We start from the raw sequence: 6000 nt of genomic DNA on the forward strand, positions 1-6000 counted from the left end.
CAAGAACTTTGAACTGTTATGTTATAGTATTACTACTAAGTCATAGTATTTCTGCGTTGTTATAGTATTTGTACTAAAACGTAGTATCTCTGCCAAGTCATAGAATTACTGCAATTTCATAGTTTTTTTTAGGAAATCTGTTATGTTATAGTATTACTACTAAGTCATAGTATTTCTGCCAAATCATAGTATTTGTGCCAAAGCATCGTATTTGTATGGAGTCATAGTATTTCAATCAAATCTCAGTAGTTGTTGTTAAAACGCAGTATTATTGCCAAATCATAGTATTTGTACCCAATCTTAGTATTTCTGCTAAATCATAGCATTTGTTCCAAATCATGGTATTTGTGCAGAAAACTTGGTTTGTCTGCAAAACCATAGTATATCTCTTATGTTATAGTATTACTACTAAGGCATAGTATTTCTGCCAAATCATAGTATTTGTACTAAATCATAGTACTTGTGCCAAATCATAGTATTTGTTGCACATCATAGTATTGGAACCCAAACATAGTATTTCTCCCAAAGCATCGTATTTGTATGGAGTAATAGTATTTCTTCAAAATCATAGTATTTCAATCAAATCTCAGTAGTTGTGTTAAAATGCAGTATTATTGCCAAATCATAGCATTTGTACCCAATCATAGTATTTTTGCCAAATCGTGGTATTTGTGCCCAATTAATAATTCTGTTATGTTATAGTATTACTACTAAGTCGTAGAATATCTGTTATGTTATAGTGTATCTGCGGAATACAGTATTTGTGCCAAATCGTAGTATTTATACCAAATCACAGTATTTGTGCTAAAACATAGTATTTCTGCCATATTGTGGCATTTGTGCAAGAACATTGAACTGTTATGTTATAGTATTACTACTAAGTCATAGTATTTCTGCGTTGTTATAGTATTTGTGCTAAAACGTAGTATCTCTGCCAAGTCATAGAATTACTGCAATTTCATAGTTTTTTTAGGAAATCGGTTATGTTATAGTATTACTACTAAGTCATAGTATTTGTGCCAAATCATAGTATTTGTGCCAAAGCATCGTATTTGTATGGAGTCATAGTATTTCAATCAAATCTCAGTAGTTGTTGTTAAAACGCAGTATTATTGCCAAATCATAGTATTTGTACCCAATCTTAGTATTTCTGCTAAATCATAGCATTTGTTCCAAATCATGGTATTTGTGCAAAAACATAGTATGTCTGCAAAACCATAGTATATCTCTTATGTTATAGTATTACTACTAAGGCATAGTATTTCTGCCAAATCATAGTATTTGTACTAAATCATAGTACTTGTGCCAAATCATAGTATTTGTTGCACATCATAGTATTGGAACCAAAACATAGTATTTCTCCCAAAGCATCGTATTTGTATGGAGTAATAGTATTTCTTCTAAATCATAGTATTTCAATCAAATCTCAGTAGTTGTGTTAAAATGCAGTATTATTGCCAAATCATAGTATTTGTGCCCAATCATAGTATTTTTGCCAAATTGTGGTATTTGTGCCCAATTAATAATTCTGTTATGTTATAGTATTACTACTAAGTCGTAGAATATCTGTTATGTTATAGTGTATCTGCGGAATATAGTATGTGTGCCAAATCGTAGTATTCATACCAAGTCACAGTATGTATGCTAAAACATAGTATTTCTGCCATATTGTGGTATTTGTGCAAGAACATTGAACTGTTATGTTATAGTATTACTACTAAGTCATAGTATTTCTGCCAAATCATAGTATTTGTGTGAATTTGTATACTGTAATATCACTGTAGTATGTAGTGGCTAAGTAGGGGGTGTTTACAGTGTAAATAGGTCATCTCTTGTGTTGGAGTGCCCTCTTGTGGCGCCTTTTGGGTAGTGCCTTAGTAAACGTGAACCCTGTAAGAAGTGGTATCAGACTGATTTGTAGTGGAGGAATTTGTTGCCAGTTTTCTTAATCATAGAAACCACACCATATCACCTCTCCACATCCTCCTACTGTATGCCATGCCTCCCTGTACCATCCATCTGACCGCCAATAAACTCCACCTGTGGTAATCTAATCCCTGGATATCAGCCTCTCCTTCTGACCGAGGATAGTTACTATTGCAGCACCACCCAGCATTAAACTGACGTACACCATTCTGTACAATAGTATTTGTGCTAAAAAGTAGTATTTCTGCCAAATCATAGTATTACTGCTATTTCATACTATTTAAGCGAAATTACAGTGTTTCTGCAAAAACATGTTTGAGGGGTGGAAATCTGTCCTCCTCTCATTTTTCAAACTCCGAAGATTAAGCCATTTCTTCTCTCGTCATGTCTCCGCGACGGAGATACAAAGAGCTATGTAAATCGCAGTCAAAGTACACCAAAGTCCGCTGATTCACCCAGTGCAAGAATTATGCTTCTATCCCACCTAGTTTTTGAGTACAAATTTATACACTATCACAGACCGGTAATTCATATTGATAATTTATTACAATTCTGCAAAGTTTTATGATTTTAGCAGCTTTTCTAATATGGACCTCAGATTCTTGTTAACAGTCTATGGCAGAAATACATACAAGTACACAGCCTGATGAAGCAGACAGAAGCAGTACCTCTGATTGGTTCAGCATTTTCACCTCTTATCAGCACAAATCTCAGCCTCTTCTGCTGTTTTCATTAGAATTGTAAGCTTTTCCACCTTTTTTCAGTTACGTGAGAACCAGTTTGGCTCAATGAGTAGCTGAAAAATATCAGCCTCTTCTGCTGTTTTAGCAGGATTTCAGAGTTCAGCTTTTTCACTTGTTTTAAGCACAAATTTCAGTTTCTTTACCTCATTTCACAACAAAGTTCTTCCTCTTCACCTCTTTTCTGCTAATTTGAGCTTCTGCTCCACAGTGCACATTGTCCCTCTCATCATATCTTTGCTTGTGACCCGAACTCATTCGGCTCAGAGGGTAGGGCATCTGCCGTGAGACCTGGTGGCAGAGGTTTGAATCCTACCTGTGACAGTTGCTACACATGTTCCCTGCTTGCATGCGCTCTGCTTTCTTGTGTGTCACTGCTCTCCAGTGTGTCATTACACATACAGCCATCTTCAGCAAGCACTTCTGCTTCTACACCTCTTTTCAGCTCATCTTTTTGCTTCTTTGCCTCTTTTCAGCAGAAATTCTTCTGATTCACCTCTTTTCTGCCAAATGTTTAGCTTTTTCACCTCTTATCAGCACAATTCTAAGCAGCTTCTGCTAATTTCACCACAATTGTCACTCTCTCCACCTCTTCTTTGTGTGAATGAGTTTGGTGCAGTGAGGTGAATTGCCGCCTTTAGACCAGAAGGGCCAGGTTCAAATCCTGCTCAGGGCAATGTTTTTTGGGTTTTTTTTTTTTCAACTTTTTCAGCTTTTTTCAGCAGACATCTTCACAGTGAAGGCATCCACACAGCATTTTCGCAGGAAATGCAAATTTTTCTAGTTAGTATTAATGATGAGTGCTATTGGCACATTCTGTCATAGTTGTAGTGTGAAGATTTCCCAAGTCTGACTGCACTACACTGAATGAAGTCCTCCTAGTATTTTACCTGCCTTCAGGGCACGTTGTAATAAAACCTATGAAATGGTGCAGGTGTATCACAGAAAAGAGTTCAAGGGGGGCACTTTCTTGCAATATGTCATGCAGGCCGATATCATATTGATGCACCAGAAGCACTCAGCATTGTTCTATAAATCGGTAATCTTTATTAACACAGTATAAACAACAAACAGCAACAGAAGAAACTCTCCTGTGGCGCGTATATGAGCAGAAGACCCAGCACATCTCAGAGGGGCTGACTGAGACAGAAGCATAGACATTAGGCTGATCGTGGTTCAGTTTTCATGGTACACGCACAGTATACACAAACTTATCAGATGCACGAACCTTGTACGGTCCTTAAGCCATTCATTCGGTTTTGCAAATGGACGTAAGAGAGGACAAATTACAGTCATGCTGAGCAACAGTTAGCTACAGTATGAAACAGAGTTGATACATAAAAACCAAGTAAATCATCTCTTTAGAAAGGTTCTTTTATATAAACGATCTGAAGTGTACAAAACAGTATATTACACATTTCTCAATGCATGATTCTGAGCAAGACCCAGTAGCCTACAGTACACTTCCCTTCAACGTACTACAAACTACTTAACTGGATTACAAGCTACATACAGACTGCACTGTACTCTGCGTAGCACAGCAGCCCCACATGGCATCAGGAGACGATGGGAAAAAGGAAAAGATCAGCAGCATTGTCTTTTTTATTAAGAATACACACCTATAAAAATGCACCAGGCCTCATATATTGCCAATATCCCATGCGAAACAGCAGAATGCCATTCAATTCACCTCTGTAACATCAGGAAAAGGATGCTGGCCCCCCTCACTACATACAGTTTTCTATCCACAAAGCTGCATGTAAACATCACCACGGCTGCTTCATAGTCCTATGTTTCTAATGTTTTTGATATACATATGATAAGTTAAGGCTCTTTAAGGACCTGAGGATTTTGAACATATGATGAGGCACACAGAAGGCAAAGAATAGCTCTAGACACAGGACTAACTTAAAGAATGAGGAGCATGAGACAGCCACAAGGGCCCGGTTCCCATTGCTGTTAAACGGCCATGATAGAGGAACCCAGGGGAGAAGCTCTCAACGACAGCTCGATGTTACATCTGGTTACAAAGTCGGTAATTATCACGTGGATGGCTTTAAGTACTTCATCGACATTTTGGGAGCTGTTGGGTAACCCGACCCCTCAAGGGACTGGCACCAAAAACGTGGCATGCTAATATGCTAATGCTTTAGCATCGAGGATGATGGGATTTAGACTCACGCTATACAAATAAACCAGTTATTGCTCCCTGTGATCATTCCTTCTGTCCGTACCGGCTGTTTAAAATCTCTTCCAAGTGCAATTGCAGTATGATCTGTGGTCCGAGACTGAATTCTAGAGTTCAGCAGAAACATTTTAGCATTCTACAGTTAGCAAAGTCCAGCTATTAGCGTGGAGGTTTGTTCTGTCTTCATAGCAGTAAAACTGCTGGAGCACAGCAAGGCGACACAAACAGGGGAACTGGCACATCAAAAAAACATTTAGTCAGTGCTAGGTTAAGACTATAGGATATTAGCGTGAAAGTACCATGGCCAGAAAGATGTAGCAAGGTTATGAGGCATGTTTTAGCCAGTTGAGTGAATGAGAGCTGACAAAAAACTATTGCTGCATATTGGATAGCTTACAACCAACATGCAAATCCTTCAATGGTCATTTGAGGCTGATTCCAAAAGACAGTACGTTCTAATAGACTTTTGTGTTAAAATGCTCAACTAGAGTGATTCAATTAACTTCTTTACAGCTGCTATTTAAAAAGCTTGGTATATACAGTTTATAAAAATTGTATTTGGGGCAAACTATTTTCATAGCTTACATGTCTGGAGTTTGTTTCTGGATTAAAGTTAGGGATGTGGCCTGGCCAAGCAGCCAGTTAGCCTTCACCTTCGCTAATTCAGTCACTGAACTGGATTCCTCAACCATGTTTGAGGTGTTGGTGGGTTTTGAGAGAATTCTGAGTAGGATTATCATAAAAAAAAAAAAGGATACAGTTGGGATACAAGCTATAACTTACTTGCTGTGAGGTACAGCTTGTCCAAGAAGTTATAGTTTAATTTTGGTCAGTTTTAGGGGCGTTATACTTGTACACTTTAGGTTTGCTTGCTAATCAAGCTAGCTTTTGCTGATAATTTAGCCCTCCAAATATGTTCTGACTCAGAAAAAAACAACATATATGAACATCTGACGTTGGAATCTTTTAACGTGACACACTGAGCATGTTTATTAAAATAATTGTGTGGTCTGAGCACGGCACAACCAAGACCAGAACCTCATGTTGGACTTTAGCACAAGTGTAGATTAAGCTAACATGAGGCTGCAGTGGAGCTATGCCATCTTTGGACAGGAGGAATGATTGCAACTCATAACGCTTTCAGTG

Source organism: Aulonocara sp. 'chitande type north' Nkhata Bay, linkage group LG5 (assembly GCF_057382095.1).
Source record: "Aulonocara sp. 'chitande type north' Nkhata Bay isolate Kocher_YH1m ecotype deep benthic linkage group LG5, A_spYH_male_GT1.1, whole genome shotgun sequence".
NCBI classification, from domain to species: Eukaryota; Metazoa; Chordata; class Actinopteri; order Cichliformes; family Cichlidae; genus Aulonocara; species Aulonocara sp. 'chitande type north' Nkhata Bay.